The sequence below is a fragment of the Canis lupus genome, chromosome 16 (assembly GCF_003254725.2).
Source record: "Canis lupus dingo isolate Sandy chromosome 16, ASM325472v2, whole genome shotgun sequence".
Lineage (NCBI taxonomy): Eukaryota > Metazoa > Chordata > Mammalia > Carnivora > Canidae > Canis > Canis lupus.
The window spans coordinates 25,652,803-25,678,769 of NC_064258.1; the positions used below are offsets into that span (position 1 = coordinate 25,652,803).

The following is a 25,967-nucleotide window of genomic DNA, read 5'->3' on the forward strand; positions in this document are numbered from 1 at the left end:
AGAACCTGCTGTAATAATCCTGTGTGACCTCATTATAATTAATTAATCTGCAGAGATTTTCAAGTGTCACCTGTTCAAGGTGGATGTGAATTTGGAGGGCACAGAATTCAATCAATATAGCAGTGGAGACCAAAGTGAAGTGTGGGATGGTGCAAGAAAGGTACAAACATATACTGTGCATAATATTAGCATTTACTTTGTCAAAATGTTTTCTCAAGTGGTCTGCAGCTTAACTCATGGGCACTTCTCAAAGACAGATGTATTACCCATGAAAGCTGCATGCTTTGGCTTCCAGCTGTGTATTGAGAGGTAGAAGTAGGGATTTTGTCCCTGGTTTTGCTATGTTTACTAGTTTTACAGCTTTGTTTTGACTTTCTAAACCTTTATTGCTGTGGTTATAATCAGGGCCTGTAAACACTGCCCTGCCTACCTCTCAGAGTTGTTAAGGGACTCAAATAAAAGCTTCCTCTTTGTGAGGCTGCATGATAAATGGTACAGTGTGTGCGGAGACTTCTTTCATTGACTTTTTAATTTTAATTTTTCTATGCATTCCAATCTGTAGTCTCTACCATGCAATATACAACTTCTACAGTTCAGTTAGGGGCAGGCCTGCTGTTCTCATGTAGAACCCCTGAAGAGCAATTAGGACCCCAATAAGTGTGAGATCATGTTGACTTATGGGTCTTAAAACAAGAGTCAGAAATAACTGCTGGCCAGATGCAGGCCACTGCCTATTCTTGTGAGGTCTGCAAACTAAGAATGGTTTTTACATGCTTACATGTTGGGGGGGGGGGCGGGAATCAAAAGAAGAATATATTATCATATGAAAAATACCTGAACTTTAAATTTTAATGTCCACAGATACAGTCTTTTTGGAACATAGCCACACTCAGCCCTTCACAGCTCTATTCACAGGGCAGCAGCGAACTGGGCTATTGCAATAGACTCCATGTCCCACAAGCCTTAGATGTTTCCCCTCCAGCCCTTTACAGAAAGTGTTTGCTGCCCCCTTTGTGAAGTGGACAGTTTCGGTGAAGAAAAGGGGGTTTGCCACTCTTCTTGTTGTGTGTCTTTCTGCTTGCAGGGATGATTCCTTTAAGACATTCCAGACTATCAAAGCTGCCTTGTCCTCTGTTCCTTTTGAGTTTTAGTTTGTTAGTAGCCAGCAGGTTGGAAGTTTTGACCAATAGGAAGTATCATTCCAAACCTCTGAAGAATCGACACCCTTGCTGTTTTGCTTAGGTTCTCTCAGTGCAGATAGCCTGCAATTTAGGAAGGAGTCATGTCATAAGAGTTTGTTTGAAGCCTGCAACATTGTGGAAGCAATAACAACTGGTTTCTTATGCCATCTACACATCAAAGCCACCTCATGGTAGATCAAAACTCTGACTTTTTTGAGGTAATCCTGATTTAGGATACTCATACTTGTTACTACAACTCAATAGTATGTCCTGCAAAGTCCAATATTTCCTCTCTAAACTGTACCCAAAAGTGGAATCAAAATTTTGTTATACAGATACACAGATAAGAATTTAAGTGAAAACAAACAAACAAACCCAGAAGTCCTCATTAATCCAAATGTGTGCATGGCACTTGGCTGTATATGACTCTCCGGGCCCCAGACTAGGGCTCTAGCTTAGGACTGTGGTTCTGAAACTTACTTATATCATAGTTATCACTTCTACCTAAAATCTGATCCAGAGAGGAGGAAGAAAAGGATTTCCCAAAGACAGCTATGAAAAAAATATATATATATTTTTGCCACAACAGGGGTAGTGCAGTGGGTCTTTGATTCTACTGTTGACATATCCTTAGATCATTCTCTTGTTAGCTGGTCACTAATTAAGCCCTCTTTATGTGTCAAGCTTTATGCTAAATACTTGATAGATATTTTATTTGAACTTTACAAATGCAAGTAGGAATCTTTATTGCCTCTATTTAAAAAGGGGTTAAGGAGCACCTGGCTGGCTCTGAAGAGCATGTGATTCTTGATCTTGGGATGGAGGGGTGGAGGCGGTGTTGTAAATTGGGTGTAGAGATTACTTTAAATTTTTAAAAAATATTCTTAAAAATTTTTAAAAAGGGGTGAAGACTGAAGCTTAGGTCAAATATCTTATCTAAACTCACAGATCTTGTGAGTGATACAGCCAAGATTCAAACACAATACAGTTTGGCACTAGAACTGGAGCTCTGTGTTACTATGTATTATTCATTTATTTATTTATTTTTTTAAGAAATGTTAATTGACTTCCTAATAAGAGTCAGGTACTATGTTGATTGCTGAGAATTTCATGGTGAAAGAAACAGATACAGTTGTTATTTAGAGTTTATAGGATAGTGGGGCAAGTGGCCATTAATTTTTAAAAAATCATTCAAATATATAAATGAAGGAAAGTAATGAAAAAGCATAGAATGGGGGAAATCATAGGTCTTTGGGATCAGAGAAGCCTTCCCGGAACACCTGATTGCTTCAGCTGTGACTGAAAGGTGGATAAGGATTAACTAGTCAAAGAGGCAAGGGGTAGGTAAAAGAATGCAGGTAGAGGGGACAGCATGTCAAAGACTCTGCAGTTAAAGAAATTACGACACACTTAAAGTAGAAAATGAAAGCCAGTGTGGCTGGTGTTCAGAGATGGAAGCAGGCAGTGATGTCAAATGCAGAGAAGGGATTAGTGGAGAGAGGAATAGAGGTGGATGATTGAGCATCAGGCTTTCAGGAAGCCACTGAGAGTATGGCCTTGAGTGAGGCTAATGGCAGCAACAAACAATGAGAAATACATAGATTTGAGGGATAATTAGGTTGGTAAAAATAGATCCACTGGATAATGGATGTGCAACAGAAAGAGATTTCTGAATGACCAGTTCAGAGCTTGCACTGAGTTGTTGCTGCCCCTCCTGCAGGCAAGGTGGTCTTCATCCTTAAGAGCACAATCCAGGGATCCCTGGATGGCGCAGCGGTTTGGTGCCTGCCTTTGGCCCAGGGTGCGATCCTGGAGACCCGGGATCGAATCCCACGTCGGGCTCCCGGTGCATGGAGCCTGCTTCTCCCTCTGCCTGTGTCTCTGCCTCTCTCTCTCTCTGTGACTATCACAAATAAATAAATAAATACCTTAAAAAAAAATTAAAAAAAAAAAAAAAAGCACAATCCAGAGAGCAGAAAGATCTGAGAATCAGGGAAGAAGATGAGGAAAACCCTTTCTCTAGGTTGTTCCATGTTGGTCCAGGCTGAGCGGAGCTAAAGTTGCATAGAGGTGAGTGTGCCTCCAGCCAAGCATAGAGGACAGCAAGAAAGAAGCATCTACTGTACTTTTGTCCTCTGTGTTTCTTCCCAGTAAAGGTTTTGTACTTTTTTTTAATGGTAGGGTGAGGCCTAGCCAGATGCCAGCCCAGGAGCTGGATCCCTCTTGCAAGGGCAAGAGGTTTGCTATGGGACCACTGATGTCCAAAGTCAGGACAGCATGCTGAATGAATTCAAGTCAGTTGCCAAGTGCAGGGGTTGGGGAGAGATAGCATCAGAACTCTGGTTTTCTGAATTAAGCCAGCAGGGAGTTTTTTGGAAGGCTTCTAGAGATAGATGATGTTGTCAGTGATTATATAATGTGCTTCCAGGAGGAGGACTGGGGTTATTTAAAGAGTTGGAATAACTCAGATGTGGTCTTAGGGCCTAGATCCAGTGACTTCCAGTAGGTCCAGTGTTCTTCCTTAGTTCAAAAAGCAGAGATGGCAAGACCCACAGTTTCAGACTTCATGAGGGCAGAGGCTTTACCTTATTCATCTTTTTACCCCTTCCCATAGAGGTAGTCCATAAATTATTGTTCATATTTTCATAATAAGATATTATCCTATTTTTCTTTAAAACAATTATGACTAAAAAATAGTTTTAATAAAAACAGTATCATTTGTATGCAAAGTCTTACAGAGTATTACCATGAGATCATATTTTAGTTATATCCCTATCAAAGTACCTTGTTAAAAGAAGATTTTGTGAAATTGGGTTTGTTCAGGAAAATCTGAGAGTTATGGATATTGTTTCTATGAGAATCTTTACCAGGTGCTTGGCTATATGTGTGGGTCATCTTCAGATAGGAAAAATGTAAGGACAGGGAGAGGATGTGGAAGGTCTTGATGTCACAGCATAAGCTGATCTCTCCAGCAGGTGCCTCTGGTGGGGACCCACGTGTTCTGTAACCACCTTGCTCACTTATTAGCTGCCCTCTCACTGGCTGCTCTGTGACTAACTGTTGCCTGTCCTCTCCTGTCTGCCCTGGAGGCTTGACCCTATTTTATCACAAATCAAGGCTGTTTGTACAGGAGTTGATGTGTAGCTAATGGAGGTAAATGTCCTTCCCATATTCCCACCCAATTTTCGCTGTAAGAAAAAAGGAAACTGGTAGTCAGGAACTTCTCTGGAGGACCTTTTGGCATTATCTCCAGGGTAAACGGGTAGATCATACTTACTGGGCAACATAAAATATGGAAGAGTAGAGGTCAAATGCCTGAGCATGTGTCTTTCACTTTGCATAGCAAATGGGCTCTTAAAAATGAATCAAAATATGTTTTTGTTTAGGATAGTGAGAATAAAAGAATTCTGGGGACCATAGACTTCACTAACTTCAGCTTTCAGCTGTCAGTCTATATATTGGCTTTCCTTTCTGTGGAGCTAGCAGGGCTGGGCAGGAACCTCTAGACACAGCTTGATGGCTCACTAGCATGTGGCGGGCGGCCAGGTGGGTTCTTCTGCTCTCTTCTCTGTCTGCTGCATTTCCTCTTTTCAGGTGTCTGCATCTCAAGCAATCTTTCCTTTCTCAATTCTTTCCCCTGATAGATTTCCTTTCTTCATATCCTAGTATTTCACAAAATGTAAGTTTATTCTTCTCTTAAATCCCAACTCTTTCCTGAAAAAATTTTACCACTCACTTTTAATCAAACGTCTGCCCTTTTGTGTCTGGGTCCATTTATCTCCATCTCTTCCCCTGCTGCAGAAAGGGGTGTGAGAGGATCTTGCCTCCCTTCTTCCCTTTGTCCTACACAGCACAATGAGTCTTTACTCTCTTAAGGCTATGTCATAAATCATGCCTGCTGTCTTCCCATTAGGCGACCCCATGTGCCTATTCTGTTTCTCCTTAGTAACCTCTGGGCATTCCTCACGCTCCAAATATTATTCTTGCAGAACAAAGAAGTCTGTTTGCTTCACTACATTCTGGTTTGTGACTGTTTGGCTTTGTTTAGGTTGATGTGTTCTTTTAAGAATATATATTTTTTCTTCTTGCCCTAGAAGCAGCCAAGGGTTGTGCCATTAGAATACAAGATACATTAATAACTTCGTGTGACCTGGATTTGGTGCAGGTAATGCTGAGACAATGATGAATGTGCCCTGATAAACACCAGAAAGCCTTGAGAAAAATATATTTGAAAAATAGGGATGATGCACTGAGTTCTACTAATTTGAAGTAAAATGTCTTTTTGGACTTGGATCCAGCAAACCTGTTTCATGCACCTGGCCTGTATCACAGATGATACTGGGAGCTCCGTGTGTGTGGTCTTATGTAATTTTCAGAAAATTTTATCATGTGAGCATTACAATGCCCATTTTGTAAATGAGATAAAGAAGGTTCAGAGAGGAAAGAAGCGCATGTAACTAGAGGTCATCTGACTTTTGGGCCTTTTTTGCCCATCAGCTTTGATGCATTGCATTTCTTTAAGAACATGCTTTCACTTCTGCCTAAGCCATTTCACATATTGGTGACATGAGTAGTGCTAGGTCCCTGTAGAACAGTCTTTATGGGAGTGGCTCAAAGAATTCTTCCACTCAAGGCTCCAGCAGATTGGGGCAACGTTCACGGGGCCATCCTAATCATGTTCTTTTTTCCCCCTCAGGTCCTTACTGGGGGTTGATGGCCTTACACATATTGAAAATCTGTAAGGCAGATACTATACGGTACCACTTGATTCAGTGTCATGTAAAGGAATGAGCACAGGCATTGTGAACTGCCGTGGGATTGAATATAGCCTCTAATTCCTGCTAGCAGAGTGACCTTTGTCAAGTTCTTGATCTTTCTTAGACTTCGTTTCGCCAACTGAAAAATAGTGGGAACAGCCCATATATTCCATGACTCCCATGAAGAATGAAAATGATCATGAAAACATAAGGAGTAGGGGGCATAGAGCATGGAGGGTAGGTGTTCAACAACTGTCACTTATTTCCCTATCTAAAGCACTGGGTAAGAGTGACATTCTTTCTGATACTGTCAGAATCATATACTGTCTGATACTGTCTGATCAGGGGAAAACACACAACAGACCAATTAGAGTGAGCTGGTGGGGAAATTCATCAGTCTGTATTCAAGGATTAAATGCTGCTGGGAGAGATGTTTTCTATAGAAGCTGTAAGTAATTGCCAAGGAACTAGAGAAACTGAGAAAATATTGCAGTGTTCAATAACATTCTTGTTTTAAAGAACCTAAACTAATACAAAGAGGGAAAAATATGGTGTTGGCATTAGCACCTCGGGGTTTGCTTGGAGGAACATGTATGTCTTGTCATTCCTTGGCTATTATCCAGCACCAATATTTCAGTCTAGCTGGAAGAGAGTCAGATATTTGGAACAGCCCCGGGTGACAGCGCACGTTCCCCTCAGCCACATGCACAGTGCAGTTGCTCATATTTCCCTCCCTTCTGCTCACAGGTGGCGTTGTTCAGTCATGGCACAGTGACTTTAATAGATATTAAAAATGTGGCTGTTTGAGCGTGTCATTCTTGAAGCCCCATTGAAACTCTCTATGGAAGCATATGTGAGTGAATGTGGTACAGGGCCATTACTTACTGCAACAGGAACTGTTCCTCTTGATCTGTGACATTGAATAGCCAAATAGTCTTGTAATCATGTATAATTTGTCTATTAGTTTTGTCTTTTTGCCAAGCATAGTTAAAATTGTGTAGGGAAGGAGATTATTTTTATTGTGAATTCCTGATGGAAAAAAGGCATTTTTCTTTAGTTATTAACTTGGTTTTTCAGCTGACCTTTAAAGGAATGTCTGTGACTTTAGATACTCAAGAGCTGGGCAAATATTATCCTCCATATAATGTAAATAGTCATTATAGTTTGGGATATAAGCACTGAATGTATATCATAAGATATATATTTTTTAATTTTTGAGATTTTATTGTAAAGGAAAAAATCTTGTTTTATTGGTGCATTGAGTGATGGTTGACCTTTTCTAATTAAATTTCCTCTTCACATTTCAGCTGTACATAATTCTAGAAGGTCACTGGTTGGTATTAGCAACCCCAGAAATGAATGGTCATGATGTCACATCCTAGAATTGACAAATTAGTTTGTTTGATTTCTCATTATGCAATTGTATCCATTGCTGTAGTGGAGGATGGAAACATTCAAGATGAATTTATGACTGGAAATTTTCTGGAAACCAAGACATGAATCTTTAGTGTGTTTTTCCTGCTCATCCCTTTTTCCATAAAGATTTTTATTTTTATGTTTTTTTGCATTGTGACATGGCATCTTGGACATCAGTTCTCTGCTTTCATGGCTAATGATGCAAAAAGGAGAGAAAGAGAAATAAGGGGAAGAGAAAAAGAAAAAAATGCTATCAAGGCAAAAGTAAAGTTAAATTGTAACCAATGAATATCTGAGCCTGGAAGGGATTTTAAGGCTTCTCAACTCAAGTGTTGTCACCTAGAAATCATATTGAAAACTGTTGTCCTGTCTGCATTTCACTTGGACTTCAAGAAAGGTTGAGAGATCTTAGATGGGTCATTAATCGTTTATGGATTATTTCTTCCTTTGGACCAAATGACCAGTAGTTGCTTTCTGATTTTAATTAATCATGATTTAAATATTCTCTGGAAACCGATATTATGATTCATAAATAAACTAGATCATTGGATTGTTTGTAATTTCAAATATTTATTTTATTTTGTAACACAATAATTATCCACGTAATTCATTAATAATTGCTTTGTGCCTATTCCAGGCATAGAGTAAGTGGTGAGCAAAACCAGACCCAGAGTCCTTGCCTTCAATTGAAATGGCAACTCTAATAAACACTGTGCTTGAGTGAGCATGGTGCTGAGAGAGATCATTCAGATGAGGTGACCTATCTGGGAATTGAGGGACAATTTCTCTGAGTAGTGATTCCTCAGTGGCATCTGAAGGGTGCACAGGCAGTAACTGGGTAAAGGTGTAGGTGAAGACCATGCTAGGGAGAGGGACCAGCATTGGGATATAAACAGAAGGCAAGCATGACTAGGGAAGAATACAGCAGGTGTGATAGTAGAAGAGGCTAGAAGGGTCACGGGTAGGAAGCAAACCATTGAGGTTTTTAGGGGAGGTGAGACAGTGTAATTCATCATCCAAACGGGCACATCTCTAAGTGCGAAAGGGCACTATTAATATGAAACTAGAACAATGGGTGTAACTCCGTGTATAAGATGGAAGACTCTACTTAAAAACCATTTTAAGAAGTTTTGGGTTTTATTTTAAGTACAACCAGAATCCACTGAAAAGTTTTAAGCCAGGAGAATAAAATGATCAGATTTGGCTTTCAGAAATCATTTGACCCCCATGTTCTTGCAGCATTATTTATGGTAGCCAAGATATGGAAGCAACCCAAGTGTCCTTCAATGATACATGAATGGATAAAGATGTCACACACACACACACACACACACACACACACACACACACACACACAGGAATACTACCCAGACATAAAAAAGAATGAAGTCTTATCATTTGTGATAATATGGATAGACCTTGAGGGTATTATGCTAAGTAAAATAAGCCAGACAGAAAAAGACAAATACTGCATGATTTCACTTATAACAAGTGAACAAACAAACAAATGAAGCCCAGGCTGATAGACACAGAGAATAAATTGATGATTGCTAGAAGGGAGAGATGCGAGTGAGCAAAGTGGATGAAAGGGATCAAGAGGTACAAACTTCCAGTTATAAATAAATCATGGAGATGTAAGTACAGCATGGGGAATGCAGTCAATAATATTGTATTAACATTGTATGTTGATAGATGGTAGCTAGTTTTACCGTGGTGATCAGTTTGTAATGTATGCAAATGCTGATTGATCATTGTGCTATACACCTGAAACTCATATGAAATTGTATATCAGGTTTTCTTCAATAAAAGTAAATATAGAAATAAAAATCACTGTGTTGCAATGTGAAGAAAAGGCTAAAGGACATCCCAGAGGGGGAGTGGGTGGACCTGTTAGGTGTCTGTTGTAGAGGTTTAGGGGAGTTAGAAGTTAGTAGAGATAGGAAGTAAGCAGATATAAAGGAAGTTAAAGTTAATATCACCAAGGATAGAAACTGATTGCACTAAAGGCCCTAATTTGTTTCTCCCTCTTTGTATCCACACCTTTTGGTAGTAGCCTCCCCACTCGACTCAGGGCTTAGCTAGGAAATTTGCTTTTACCAGTGGACTGGGAGCAAATGCATCACAAGCAAAGCCTTGAAAAACATGCATGCATTGCACTTGGACTCTTGATGCTCTTGGACTCTTGCAAGCAATCTGGGCTAGCTGATAGGAGGATGAAAGAACATGTGGAAAGAATCTAGGCATCAGTGGAGGCCATCATAAATCTGGAAACCTAGCCAGCACCAGCCAAGTGAACAGCTGACTGCAAATGTGGAGAGCAGGTGAGCTTGGCTCAGACCAGAAGAACCACTCAGCTGAGCCCTGCCTGAATTGTTGACTTTGTGAATCATGGAGTGAGATAAACAGTTGTGGTTTTAGACTATTACATTTTGGCATGGTTTGTTACATAGCAGTAGATACAGAAGGTATTCATTGGAAGAAGACCATGGAAGAGCACCAGTTTAGTTTAGACATGCTGACTTTGAGGAAGTGACATCAAATGAAAGTGTGTTGTATAAGGGAAGCTTAGCTGATTACTGTCAAAGTAGTGATAGAGGATAAAACTAGCTTAAAACAAAGTTTTGTGCATTTTACTATTGTATGTTCAATACAGCAATACTGAATGGTCTATTTTTATTTCCTCAAGAGGGGAATTGAGTGATCAGCACTAACAAATATCAAATGTCCCTTGATTTTCTTACTTTCTGGAACATGGAGTTGAAGGACAGTGGTTCTGATGACCTTAGAAATGATATAGGATAAGCCCATTCTCTGTCCAGAAGTGAGGCACTGTTGCCTGGCAGCTCTGGCTCTGGGCACAATTGTAAAGTAAGAGGCATGCTGCCTGAAGTCCTCCTTCTATACCTTCATTTCCTCTGAGGGCCACTGTGCTTGAGTCTCAGGCACTCTTCACTTCTTTCTCAAAGCCTTCACCTGGAAAAGGACTTTATAAGTTTAATTCGTACTAAGGTGCAAATGACTGATAAGCCTAAGTCTTTAGTGTTGCTCAGAACACTAAATATTTTTTAGTTCTTTTTAAGAAATGAGGAATAATAGACATAGAATGTTATATTGGTTTCAGATGTATAATGATGATTCAGTATTTGTAGATATAGTGAAATGAATGATTCCACAATGAATCTAGTTAACATCTGTTACCATATATAGTCACAGATTTTTTTCCCCCTTATGCTAAGAACTTCTAAGATCTATTCTCTTAGCAACTTCCAAATATGCAGTATGGTATGTTAACTATTGTCACCATGCTGAACATTGCATCCCCACAATTTTATTTTATAGCTGGAAGTTTGTAACTCTTGACAACCATTATCCACCTCACCTACCCACCACCCCTCACGTCTGGCAACAACCAATCTGTTCTGTGTATCTACAACCATGTTTTTGTTCATTTGTTTTTAGATTCCACAAGTAAGTGAGATCATATGGTATTTGTCCTTCTCTATCTGACTTATTTCACTTAGCATAATGCCCTCAAAATCTATCCATGTTGTCACAAACTACAAAATTTATTCTCTTTTAAAAAGTATTATTTATTTTAATGAGAGAGCACACGAGCGAGCATGGTGGAAGGGGCATAAGAGAGGTAGAAAGAGTTTGAGGCAGACTTCCTGCTGCATTCAGAGCTAGTCAGGCTCGATCTCATGACTCTGAGATCACAAGGTGAGCTGAAACCAAAGAGTCAGATGCTTAACCAACTGTACCACACAGATGCCCCTAAAAATTTATTCTTTTTATGGCTGAGTAATCCTTTCTGTGTGCATATCTCATGTACCACTAAATCTTAAACAAGAAGAAATTTCTCTCTGTTCTGAAAAGTGCAATAATATGAGTGCAGTGAAGATGTTTTAATATGCCACTTAGTTGGAATATACTCTGCAATTTGCTTTTATATATTGAAAATAGAACCCCATAGTCATAGAATTGTGGACTTTTAGGTGTTTTCAAATCTAGAATAACCACACTTCCATGGACTTACCTTTTATCTCCATAAAAACCTGTTTCCCTTCTTATATTTCCTTTTATGATTTAATAGTACCAAACTTATTCCATTTCCTCAGGCTGAAAACTATTGAATTACACTTGGCCCCACTCACCTGCCACATCCTGATCCTGGGATTCAGCTCTGTCTGACACTGTTCACCTCATCTCTGTCCCTTTCTGCTATTTCAAAAGGATATCAAGCCTTCATCAACTCCCACTTGGCTTGATGCCTCTGCCTCCTGACCCTTGTTCTAAATCTCTCTTGTCTTCTATCCAGCCTGGAAATGTCACCAGAATTGCCTTTCAATGTCTAGATCTGATCTTGTCCCTATCCTCTGTGTACAGCTGTGATGATGTACTTTCTTGTAGGATAAAGCCTAAACTTGACGACAGAGTACCCATGGCCCCTTCTGAGGGCTGCCAAACCAGGACTTGACTTACCTGTTATTTTTGCTTGAAATTACATAGAAATTGTAGGATGCAAAGGGCAAAGACTGACCAAATGATTTCACTCACCCTTCATTACCAGCCAAATGCGGTGTCCATAGTTCTATGCCTCTGTCTGAAGATGCAATTCTAGAACTCTACGAGGGACCTATATCCAGGGTGGGTGTTGCTTGGTCATTCAGTTGGAGGGACACTTGTGGGTTATTGCTAATCAGTTCTAGGTGACTTCCCCACAGAGGGGTGCTGGAGGTGACAGATGGATCAGACCCCATGTACTCTTTTACTTAGGACAGAAATGGCAGGCCCTTGAATATATCTGATCACATTTATTTTATCTCATTTGGGACACTGATGAGCAAGGTGTCCCTCTATTTTATAGAAGCATATAAGAAATCAAGCATTATGACTAAACCAGCTGGGGACCCACAGATGGGTCTTGCCCCATGGCCTCTCTTCTACTTCCTCACCCCATTACCTAGCTCCCACTCTTGAGCAGGGCTGTCTTCCATCTCTGCTGGCTGGGGTCCCAGAGTTCTTGGAGAATCTGCATAAAAAAAACCTAAGACAGTAGACACAATCTGTGAATCAATCCCTTCAGCTTCCCTTGAGAAAGAGACATCTAACATGCAGTGCCAGGGAACCTTCAGTCCCAGGTATGGGGTTTTCTCCAAAGAGTCCCTTAATGGGCCTTCATTATCCCATCCCAGTCAACCTTCTGGACTCAGATCCTGGCGTTTACCCAGATGGACCCTAAGATCGTGTCAAACCAGATACTCTTTATTCACTACAGACTAGGATTCATCACTAGCCTTTTATTAAAGCTGTTCGCCCTCCAGAATAAAAGCCTGTTCTCCCCCTTTCATGCCTTGAGAAGCCTGCTTCTCATTCATCGTCCTGATGACGATGATAGCACCTGCACCATGAAGATCACCATGACCTATGACCCCTTAGCAGCATTCTGTTTTGTAGTATATATGTGTGTGTTTCCTGTATGTCCAGGGCTCTCCTCTCTCCATAGTAAGGTCCAGAGGGTAGGGATAATATTAGTCCATTTCCATAGTAGATACTTAGTACATGTGGAGTGAGTAAATCTGTGAATGAGAGAACGGCTCTGGGGTTTCAGCCAGACATCTGTCAGTGCAGAGTGTCATTACCTTTAAAATGGACTTTTTGGTTCTTAGGAAATGCTTAGCAGGTGACCTCGAATCAGTTGTCTGGGGCTCCTGCCTGACATTGACGGAACCTTTAAGAAATAATCAGGAAGGAAGCTCCCTGCTCAGCTGTCATCTTGGGTTACTACTTTCAGGTGTTAACTGAAATGACCCAATTAAGCAAGTGTTTTAAAGCTCTGAATTCTTGTTGAGTAGAGAAAAAGCTCAATTATTCAAAACTCCTTTCAAAGAAGTCTACATTTCACAGACCCAGAAACCAGGTTACCTTTTGTCAAATAATTATTTTATTATTTTGCTTTCTGATTATAAAATGACATACAATGATTATTATTTTCTATATTGTTTTATTTATTTTAGTTGAAAATGAAAATCCCATTATTTTTATTATTAACATTATTAACACTATTATTATTAACACTATGGTATAAATCCTTTCTGGTTTCTTTACTTGGATATATCTGCATGTAGGTATGTGTATGCATATATATACACATGTAATATTCTATTATGTATTTATATATTTTGATAGTTTTGTGTATATGTTTGCAGATGTATATATAGTACATAACATTTATATATAAGCTATAATATTTATATACTAACTATATATTGACTATATTACACATATATACATATATATATTATGGGGTCACACTATAGTAGTGATCTGTGTAATGAAACAGTTTAGTCAAATTCCTAATCCAACACTTAACAGATACATCTTATCATTTTTAATGCTTTATATTCTTAGTATTATATTGAATGAATATTCTGCAATTTATTTTATCAATCAATGGTTATGTATGTTACATCAACTTTTTAGTTGTGTTTTTGTTCATTTGTACAAGTAAAGTCCTGGTGGCATTGCTATGGTAAAGTGTATGCACATTTTATAGCCTTCTGATATATAATCATACTGCCCAGCAAAAATATTGTACTGATTATATTCCCACTATCAGTGTATGAAGTTGTCCACTTTACCTCATCCTCACAAATTGTAGATATTATCAATGTTTTTAATCTTGGCTAATTTGCTAGATAAAAATAAGATTTTGTTATTTGATACAGCTTGAATTACTGACAAGGTCGATTATCATGTCCTGTGTATGTTCACCTTTCCTAAATATTCATTACCGTTTCCAAATCTTATATTATGTCATTGATCCTTAATTACTGACTTTTACTTTTGTTCTTTGTCTCTCCCCTGACCCCACACCATTTGGGCAATTGTCTTCTAACTTTGAGGTGTGTGTGTGTGTGTGTGTGTGTGTGTATTTGTCAAAGGCCAGATGAAGTTTTGCTAAAATAGAAGAAACCAAAGTCAACTGAGACAAATTCTGCCAGAATGTATGAGGTAGATTAGAAGTTTGGGAGAGCACCTTTGAATTTGGGGTCCCTGAGAGTCAGCTAGTCTGTGACCATTCCTGCTCCTTGTCCCTTGAATGTTTGTCCTGCTCTGTTCATTTTTTTTGCACAGGAGCTACAGTTTCTAATCAGAGATTGATGAACTTTCAAGAGGTTTATGCATAGAATTCTAGAGATTTGTAAGGTTATTAGATAGGAAAAAAATTACATCTTTATGTGCACTGATGTCTTGAAATTTAGTATTTCTTTCAACTATAAATGTGAGCAACAAACTGTAGTAATATTAGCAGTTCCCTATAGCTGACACCAATAAAAACCACCGTTTTAAAATCATATGCTATTGAAGAGACCTTGCAATATCATTTGTGCTCATCACTATAATGAAATGAAGCTAGCCTTATTATTTTATTAAAAAATCATGTTACTCTTTTTATCACAAAAACATTAAATATTTTGATAGTTGCATTTCACTGCAATTGGTTTCTTTTGTAATTCCTGTATGTTTTGTTTTATGCATTTAAAAACATTATTTTGAGAAGGAGTCTCCAGGCTTTATCAGACTCCCAAAGGCATCCAAGGCACACATAGGTTAGGAATCTCTGAGCTGGGGAGAGTGGTAAAGCTGCTAGAAGATTCTAAGTTATTCCTTGAGAAGTTAGTGCTCCTTCCTTTGCCCTGATTCCTTCTTTCTCAGCATTCTTCCACCTTCTCTGGGGTACCTGTTATGAGCCTATGGAAGCTTTTCAAATGTTCTATCATATATATATATATACAATATATATATATATATTAGCATCTATCCATATTCCACATTAAATACATTTTTATTATAAACATTTGAAAGAATTATAGTAATTTTACTTTTTAAATTACTTGATTATAAGAAACTACCTTAATTTACAACCGACTGCGATTTCTTGACAACCATAGTGCTTACTCAGGGGTTCTTGCAAAAGCAGGAAAATCCAACATACAAATTGTTTTCTAAATGCAATGAAATTTTTATGAGCACTAAATTTAACAATTAATGAAGTTGACATAATGATATGTTTTATGTACATTTAATTAAACATTTAGTGGTAGCAATTTTGCAGTTTTCTTTTTCTATTTTGGAACCAATTTTTTAAAGTCTGTTTTGTAGGTTGTGGAGAGCACCTAGGGCCCGAGGCCTTGCTTGTCCTGCCAGTGGGGCATGTGCTGCCAGAAGCAGCCTTTGTGTAGAACACATCTCCCATCTCCTTGCCTCAACAAAAATCTCTCTCCCCCCATCAAAGGGACTTTGGGGCCACTGTCCAGAGGAGGAGATGCTGCTGGCTCTCCTTTCCAAGGGCCCTACAAGCAGTTTAGCTCATTTCCAGCTCCTAACATCTTCCACTCACTTGCAAGGCCCTTTTTCCAGGCTCATCCCAGCCACACACACCAGCCTCTAGCTCTCCTTTAGCTATCGTGCTCGCTCCTGTCCTCTGTGCTCTTTGACTGGTGAGTCTCCAGTCTCCTGGCTGCCTTCCAGCCACCTCCTTGACCAACTGTTACATTTGTGGACAAGTTGTCCTGCCCCCCAACCTCCAACCTTTGCAGCAGGGTTTCAACTTTGTTCCAGGTGTATCTCCAGCTCCTCAGGCAACACATCAACATTTCTCAAGAGAGATTTGCTACCTGAGAGTGAATAAATGATCTTTGTCTCCATTCCAGGTCAGCACTGCCCTTTCCTTTATTGTTACCTAGTACTGAATCTCTTCTGAGGTGTTAAAATGCAACATGGAAAGTCCCAACTTTCTATTCTTCTAGTTCTCCAACTCCTAAATGTGGAGGGAGTCACTTTCTTTTTACCTGTAAGGAATCTCCAACCTCTTTGCTTGTTTTCTTTCCAACTCATCTGGCACTTACCTCCTTGGTTTGCTTTCTTCAGTGCTCTTCCACACCAGTCTTTGCTAGCACCTTCAGTGTCCTAGCCATAGTAGTGACAATGGTAGGAATATAGTGACTCACTTTACTGAGTGCAGCCAGGGTGCCAGACTCTCAACTGAACTCTGAACTGTTTTACATTCATTCTTTTTTTGTGACTCTTTGGAGTGGGTACTGTTATTGTGTCCATTAAAAAAAAATAAGTTGAGGATAAAATAGGTGAAATAACTCGCTTAATATCAAATATTTAAAAGTTATAGAGCTGACATTTTGTCATTCTTCACAGTCTATATATAGAGAGATTTCTAGATAAATCTATCTATATGTATATGCTTATAGATATATAGATATGTAATCAGATCTCCCCTCAACTTCACTTCCTTTCCTTGAGCACATTTACACTGTCTTCTCAACTCATTCACCTTCCACTCACATGGACAACAGGCACCGCTGGAATTTTCCCAAGGTTACCAATGACCAGTGCCAGTGGGACTTTTTAGTCCTTTTCTTACATGATTTGAGCATATGACAGCCATGACTTCTAATATTCAAACAAATAAAATAACTTGTTCTCAGATTCTTTTTTTTTTTTTTTTAATTTTTATTTATTTATGATAGTCACAGAGAGAGAGACAGAGAGAGAGAGGCAGAGACACAGGCAGAGGGAGAAGCAGGCTCCATGCACCGGAAGCCCGATGTGGGATTTGATCCCGGGTCTCCAGGATCGCGCCCTGGGCCAAAGGCAGGCGCCAAACCGCTGCGCCACCCAGGGATCCCCTGTTCTCAGATTCTTTGACTTTTCTTTCATCTCCTATTTCTCTTTCTTTTTTTCATTCTTCCTCTGATGACTTGCCTTTCATTAAGTTAAATTCTGATATACTTAGAGACCCCAGCCTTGGTCCCCACCTCTTCTCTTTTTGAATATTCTATTTATATTCTTTCACTTGCTCCCATGGTTTCAGTCACCACCCTGCCTACTCACAACCAGCCCTCCCTCCTACTTCTAGATCTGGATATCTACACGCTTCATGAATTTCGCCATATGGGACATCTGAAAGTCCCATAGGCACTGCTCATGTTTAGCCAGAACTAAACCCATTCTGTATATTCCCAGTCTTGGTAAATGAGGCTCCAATCTGGAGATCCTGGGGTCATTCTTGTTTTCATCCACTGCTTTCAACGCTAAATAAGTCCCATCTGTGTACCCATTTGTCTCTCTGACCTGTTTCCTCCAATCACCACCACTCTGGTTTCTGTGTCCCGATTGGCTTCACCCCTATCCATTTTTCACACATCTGACAGAGGATCCTTCCAAATTGCAAAATCCATTCCTTTATGATCTTTCCCCTGTTCATACTATTATTTCTAATCTCATCCTGCTCTCCTTCTTGGGGGCTGCTTCCTTTTCCTCTTCTATAACTTGTCATAAAATACTTCTAACATTTGTGTAGCTTTTACTTACTGTTTTTCTCTAGTTTGACTGCATTCCTTCTTAGCAGCTACCATGCCTTTTCATTTTGTATTCCCAGTGCTTGTAGTGTACTTTTCTCACAGTTGGTGTTCAATAAATATTTACTTAATGAATGAAGATCACAGGATGCTACTTTGAGTTGTTAGTTAAAACTTAGTGCTGAAAGATACAAAAATAGCAATGCCAGAAAAGCAAAGGCTTCTGGGTAATATCCAAATTTGAGGGAAAGTGCCTGCCATTTTCTGAATTATGTTGGTTTCTTGTTATTGATATAACATGGTCCACAGGATCCTTCCCTTTAATGTCCTGTACACTTTCATGATGGGTCTTTTGCAGTGGAACAGCAAAAATTAGATGAGCTATCATCATTTTTACCAGTAGGCTTTATATGTGTTCTTGGACTCAGGCCCTCAGCCAGCAAATATACTTCTCTGATGGCCTTTCTTCCTCATATTCCTGAGACTATTGTCCAACCTGGGAGCTCAGGTGAGACAATTCAGGCTCTTCCTTATTCTACCTGTTGGACTGGAGGTTTGAAAAGTTGGCAGATGAATGTGTATCATGTTTCTGCTGCTCTATATTGCTAGCATCACTATGTACAGTGATGCTTTTCTCATCTTTCCCCTTTGTGTTCTTTTGTAATTCATCTGGGATGCTTACTTTTTTTTAGAAGACCTGACTTCCAGTCTCATCTCAGCTACCAACTTACTGTGTGGCCTGGAACAAGCTACTCAAACTCTCTGTGCCTGTTTCTTTTATCTGTAAAAGAAAGATGCTTTCCAAGCTTTTATCCTGGCATGCTATTCTGGGATTTTAAGTACTATGGTAGTTCCTGTAGTTAAATGTCCATATGCCTTTGTTTGCTATGTTTTAATAGAGAGATGCTTAGCTCACTGCTCTAAGAGGACTGTTGCCTGTGCTGAGCACACATTTTGCCAGAAATGGTAGGTGGTTTCTTGAATGTCCATTCTCTGTGAGGAGAGTTGGAAAAGTGGCTTCAACACAAAATTTATTTCCTCAGACTTTACAGTGGGTTAAATCCCTGATACCAACTCTCAAACATTTTTATCAAGCTTCTAACTCATAATCTGTTTTAGTAATGAAAAAAAAATCTAGCACTGTCCCATAGCAACTTCTTTCTAGATATTCTCCTGAGGCAAGGAAAATAAAAGCAAAAATAAACTATTGGGACTTCATCAAAATGAAAATCTTCTGCACAGCAAGGGAAACAATCAAAACTAAATGAATGGGAAAAGATAGATGCAAATGACATATCTGATAAAGGGTTAGTATCCAAAATATGTAAAGAACTTATCAAACTCAACACCCCAAAAATTAATAATTCAATTTAAAAATGGGCAGAAGACATGAATAGACATTTTTCCAAAGAACATGTGACCAATAGACACATTGAAAGAGGTTTAACATCACTCATCATCAGGGAAATACAAATCAAAACTGCAATGAGATATCACTTCACACCGGTCAGAATGGCTAAAATCGACAACACAAGGAACAACAGATGTTGGTGAGGATGTGGAGAAAGGGGAACCTCTTACATTGTTGGTGGGCATGCAAAGTGGTGCAGCCACTGGGGAAAACAGTATGTAGATTCATCAAAAAGTTACAAATAGAACCACACTATATTCCAATAATTGTACTACTAGGTATTTACCCAAAGAATACAAAAATACTAATTCAAAGGGCTACATGCACCTTAATGTTTATAGGAGCATTATCCACAATAGCTAAATTACGTAACAGCCCAAGTGTCCATTGACTGATGAATGGATAAGGAACATGTGGTATAAATATGATGGAATATTACTCAGCCATCAAAAAGAATGAAATCTTGCCATTTGCAATGACATAGAAATGAATCAGAGAAATACAAATACCATATCACATCATTCATAAGTGGAATTTAAGAAACAAAACAAATGAGCAAAGAGGGGGAAAAAGAGGAAAACCAAGAAACAGATTCTTAACTATAGAGAATAAACTGATGATCACCAGAGAGGAGATGGGGGTAGATGGGTTAAATGGGTGATGGGAATTAAGGAGTGTACTTGTTGTGATGAGCACTGGGTGTTGTATGGAAGTACTGAATCACTATATTGCACACCTGAAACTAATATTACATTTTATGTTCACTAACTGGAATTTAAATAAAAACTTTAAAAAAATCTGGTATTGTTTAAATATGGACTATTCTAGATGACAACCATTTTAAGATAATTGGCTACTGTGAGCACTAAAAATATGTAACCATGTTTATGGGAATCCTAAAATATATGGAACATTATGTTGTCTTCTGTAAACAGAAAATATTGAATATAATTGAAATTTCCTGTGTGACTAAGGTCATCTTTTTTATTCCTTTATTTGACAAATATTTATTAAGCTCCAAATATGTGCCAAGCACAGTCCTAAGTGCTGGGTATTTAGTATCTTCATGTGCAGATTTATCACCACCAGAGATGCCTTACTATTATGGCTCCACTTATACAACTTGGCTATTTTGCTGTTATATATGACATCTGGAGTTTTGAGTAATGATAAGGTAGAGTTTCTACTTGGAACATCCAACCTGGTGAGCAGTTCAGATTGTCATGTGTTCTATCAGCATGTGACAAGAGTGGTCAGCTATGCTTCAGACCCAGCATTTTAGGCACTAGTCATGGGTGTTCTCTCAAGAAAGAGCTGGAAATAGTTTATGTTGTTCAAAACTCAAACTTAACCAGCCCTATAATTATTTGATCCTAATAGGTACTGATTTTATTATATTATTGTTATTATTATTTAAAGATTTTATTTATTTATTCATGAGAGACACAGAGAGAGAGAGAGAGAGAGGCAGAGACACAGGCAGAGGGAGAAGCAGGCTCCACGCAGGGAGCCCAACGCAAGACTCGATCCTGGAACCCCAGGATCATGCCCTGGGCTGAAGTCAGGCGCTAAACCACTGAGCCACCCAGGGATCCCTTATTATATTATTTTTAATAGAAACTGATACAGAGCCCATATGATGCATTTGGGGTATTTTTCAAATCCTTGCACATTTATTTAATTCCAAAGCCAAAATACTTGTTGCAAAGTTCAACTAAGAAAACATGATTGCAAAAATGTAATTTCAGTATTAATGTCTTTAAAGACATTAATGTCTTAAATTTGGACAATTCAGATTTCTTTTGGTAGGAGACTTTCAAGGTTGGCTTCTGAAATAGCTATCTGTAGTCCTATGAAGTAGTTGTGTTCCAGAAAAGTTGCTTTTCAGAGGGTGAGGAGTAGACTGGTGAATATTTTCTCCTGAGAGAAGGCTGCTTGCCAGGGTCTTCCTGAATGTAAGACATGCTATCATGCTAGCAGGTCACTCCTACTTTTTTGTCTCACTTGGTAGTACCTGTCTAATTCAGAATCTGGGACACTGGGCACTTTCATAGCAGGAGGCATTTTTTTCTTAATGTGGAAATCATCAAAGGCTACTCTCAACTATTCCAGATTTTGTTTTCTTTAATTTTGCAGAATCTCATGAAATTGGTCCTGGTTCATAGACAGATGCCAATAGTTAATTACATATTTCACATACTAGATCTTAAAATGAAACCATACCTCCTCCTGGGAGCCATTTGGAAATGAGGAAATATTTTTGGTTGTTAGTGTTGGGGTCTACTGGCATTGAAAGGAAGATGGCTAGGGATCCTATATGTCTTGTGATATGCAAGGCAATATTTCACAGGTAAGAACAGTCCCATCTAAAATGCCAAAAATGTTTCTGCCAAGAAATAAAAATTTAACTTTGTTGTTTATTGATTGATCAATTCAGCAAATATTTACTGAACACTACTGTATGGCAGACATTGTTCTAGGCATCAGGGATACAATGAATAACGTCTCTGTCCTTGTGAAGTGGAGTAATCTGGTGTCTCCTTGGTTTCAAGAGTTTGTTTAGGTGTGCTTTATTTTTATTTTGAATTCGGAGTTGGAAAACAATTGCACAGATGGCCTCTTAAGTACAAGGGAGACGGGTGACTGCCTTGCAGTATGAAGCACTTTATAAATTGTTTCCAGAGTGACTAAAAGTCATTAATTCCAATACTCGGTACATCTGAGGGACAGTGGGGGAAGAAAATCCATAAGACAGAAACACAAAGCATATTTTAATTCTTAGAATTAGGATTTAGTTCTGTGTTTTTAAAAATTATAAATACCAATAAAATTTTGCAAATATTGATTCTTAATTTATGATCAAAACCACTCTTGAAGCTCAGAATGTCTTAAATTAACAGCTACTACATTTATTAAATATTAAATATTAGCAATTATTGTATACTCAAATTTTTATTGCAATGATAGTATTTTTTAATATTTATTTTTAAATATTTTATTTATTTATTCATGAGAGACAGAGAGAGAAGCAGAAGGAGAGGCTGGCTCCCTGCAGAGCAGGAGCCCGATATGGGACTCAATCCCAGGACCCTGATCATGACCTGAGCCCAAGGCAGACACTTAGCTGCTTAGCCCCCCAGGCACCCTGAAGTGATAGTATTATCTCAATAAGAGTATTGACTAATCAAAAATGAGGAACATACAAGAATTTTACAATTCCCTAAAAAGAGGTGTTTTTTTTAACTTATTACTCTAAAAATGTATAAAAGGACTTTCAATTTAATATCAAATATGCTATTAAGGTGTACCTCATTTTAAACTTTTGCAATAGTTCTAGAAAGCTATACATAAGTGAATTCTTCACTCCAATAGTAATTTTTTATTGGTCTGTATTTTATTTTGAGAAATGTTTGATCTTCTGCTCTTATCCTACTGCTGATATTTTATCCTGTCTTTCCAGTGCCTGCATCTTACTCTGGATTCCCTCCCCCCCCCCAACTCAGCATGTTCTCAACTAAAATTATCATCTTACCTAACTAATTTCCCCTTCCCAACTATCATCTGGTGGGTAGTATCACTGTTCTCCCAGCACCTACACTCAACATTCAGTGATTCTCAGCTCCTCTCCTTCATGTATCCAAGCCTAACACCATAACTCATTATTCTTGCCTCTGAACACCAGCTCTCTGACACAAGAATCCTGACTTTAAATTTCAGATGGGTCCTAGAGAGGTCATTCCTCATGGCACTCCCCAGCCCTGATGAGAGGATGTGCAATACATAAGCCCATCTATAGCCCAAGAGGAGTGATATTTGGTTTTCTGGATAGCCTTATGTGCAACTTAAGAATAGACAGTGGGTTTTCAGAGCAGTCTGTAGTTTCTCCCTTCTAAAGAACTGGTGAGTGATTTTCACTGGCAACTCCAAGGAAATCATTTCAGAGCTGATGTTCTCTGAGCTCCCACTGCTCTTGCCCCAAAGAATCCGGTCTGTTCTGGAATGTCCAGTACTTGCCTCAAACCCTCATCAATAACTTGGTCACGGTTTGGTACTGTGCCCTTGCACTACAGTTCTATCCCTCTAACCTGTTCTGTGCATGTGTGCAGCACCTTCTCAAGGCCAGTGATGATGGAGCCACTGAAAAACTCTTTTGAGAGGAAAAGCCTCCTTCCCTTTGAAGTTCCAACTAAAAATTTATACTCAGTTTTGGCAACACTGTGACATGTCTTGTGTAGCACAATTGAACATCCTCCAGGCAACAGCTCATGTGACATTACCACTTAAGCACACTTGGTGGATAACACAATGTGGGCTCAGGCCACTATCACTTCTCTGCCCAACTGTGGTGACATATTTTTATCTGATATTGCTGCTCCTAGTCTTTTGTTCCTCTATAAGATGCACAGCATTTCAGAAGCAAATGTTGTTCTCATTAAATAAGCATCAATCCTGTTCTTTCTCTTCACAGAAAACTTAGCGGCTTTTGATTCCCTAACAAAATCCATCACACATTCCTTTCCCCTGGCATTTATGACTCTTCCTGATTCAGCTCCAATTTACCTTTACAATTTTACAATCCACTCTAAGTCAGAATCCACACTCAGACAGGTCCCTTTTGCTATGCCCCATGCATACCTTATAACTTCCTCTACTTGTTCTTTGCACACTCCTTCATGCATGTCTAGATTGCTCATCTTTTCTACTTACAATCACTAATAGTTATAACCTGGCTATCTTTGAGTCTCTACCATATTTTTAATTAAGTCTTCCTTGAATTTCCTCCTGGAAATGGCGTCTCAGTTATTTTAATGTTCCAAACATCTTGTTTGTATCTGTCACCGCTTGTATATAGCTAATTGTTAATACATGTCTTCAGGGATGTCAGATCCTTCAGGGTAAGGATCACGTTTTCCTTGTAGCATAGTTACTTGGGGAAAGGCTTAGGAGACATTTAATGAATGAATGAATGGATGAATGAATGAATTACAGTTGATGATTAAATAGAAAATCCTTTACTGAAGCAAGTAACTTCCTGCTAATTTAGACATTTTCTAAGGTTGCCTTTCATAACTAATATTTCTTAAAATGAAGCCCACCTATAATAGTTATCTGGAATCCATGGATATGTCATTCTTAATCAAATCTGAAAGCAGTGCCTAAGGCTCCATAGAGAGTAGCAATTCTTTTTTGCCTACCCCTGGAGTTGCCTTGACACAACTTGTAATAGGCTGTGACTGTACAACAAACTCAAAAGCTTCTGCATTTTAGCAACTTGTTAACAGGCGCCTGTTAGAATATACAGGATTCACTTTGAAGTGTATAATATTATTAATACAACTCCTGTGAATTAACATTATGACTAGGTGCGCATTGCAAATTAGATTCAGTTACCATCTTTCTGGCAAAGACTTTTTAAAATGTAGAACATAATAGAGTTTCAAGGCATTTTGGAAGTGAAATATACCAGAGTTTTTGATTTTTTCAAAGACAGTGTCATACCTAATGGAGGTCCAAGAGTGGATTCTATTCTGCTCACTGTACCCCTATAATAACTTTCTCCCTGCAAAGGCAGACTCAGGCTCTTATAAAAGAATGTCAGTTTACTTCAACTGTGCTAAGATTTTTTTAAAAAACAGGAGGTCATGTTCAGCTTGTGGCTTATGGGTGTCCCTGGTTCCCAACTTCTGCATTCATTTTCTTCCCACAGTTGGGGCAACTGAGGCATGCAGGCCTCAGACCATTTTTGGGGAAGCAATGATGAAGATTTGTCCTATGACTCTTAAAATCAGCATCAGTCATGCCTGCTTTGAGACTTATCCTGACCTCATGGACCACTGGATACTTTACATAGCTGTTAAATTGTTCTTCTTTACTTGAGTCCCACCTTCGTGACTTAGCTGCTCTTCTGAGGCAGGAGCCCATTTCTGTCCTGGGTTCTGGACACAGATCAAGCCCAATGGCATGGCCTTGCTTCCAATGACCAACTGTCCTAATGTCAGGTGCCTCATTTTTGCTCAGGCTTCTGAGGGCTAATCTCAGTATCTTCATTGTATGCTCTCTAGCTCTCTAAAGCCAACTGTGTGCTTAAGCCTGCTCTCCCTTGCATGCTGGGACTTCCAGCCTCCCAATACCTGCTACTGATTCTGACCTTTCTTCTTCAGGCACTCTTATCAGGACCCTTTGTCTCTGAGCCAGATCCTTCCTTCAGGGGGAGCTATTTCCCTAGGGCTTCCCTAGATCCTTATGAGTGAGACTTGATAGGCCCACCCAGTCAGACCCACCATGTACATACCTAGATCTGAACCATTTTATGAAACTCATGCCAAGCCTGATTATCTATTGCATCATATATTGCCTATATGATGCAAAAGATTTGCACATCTCTTGAAATGAGGGATATATTTATATCATCTCCTCTTCAGTCACAGTTTTATGTATTTTCATTGGGTTTTTGTATATATTTTGTCATTAATAAAAATAAAGCAGAGGATGCTGGTCTGATTACTTTTCAGCATCACTCAAAGACTGATGAAAAGACTACCTGTGTTTTCTTACTATATTTTTAGGGTCCCAGTCCCTTTAGTCTGGGAAAGATTTTGTTCTGAAAATATTCATGAATTCATAAATAGGTGCATCCATTCATGGTGAACTGTGATAAATATTCAGTTTACATTTCTATTATTATGGGAATCTTTTTTCTTTTAATTTGAGTTAAAGCAAATGTATTTTATCATATGAAATTCAAGTTGAGCCTTCTGTGTATCATAGGTCTGCAGATTTTAAACATAATATGGTTATGCAAATATATTACTGTTTATATCTT

The 25,967-nt window shown here is 38.8% G+C and overlaps 1 protein-coding gene and 1 long non-coding RNA gene across 9 annotated transcripts in view; one reads left to right on the forward strand and one right to left on the reverse strand.

The window, feature by feature from the left end:
- The window catches only part of ZMAT4 (zinc finger matrin-type 4), a 356,108-nt gene that overhangs the window by 120,921 nt on the left and 209,220 nt on the right, over positions 1–25,967 (forward strand). The gene's annotated exons all lie outside the window — the stretch shown is intronic.
- On the reverse strand, positions 9,991–11,954 carry LOC112654562 (uncharacterized). The gene is made up of 2 exons (XR_003133132.2): positions 11,837–11,954; positions 9,991–10,327 (listed from the first exon to the last, which is right to left on the reverse strand). It is a non-coding gene; the product is annotated as an uncharacterized LOC112654562 (long non-coding RNA).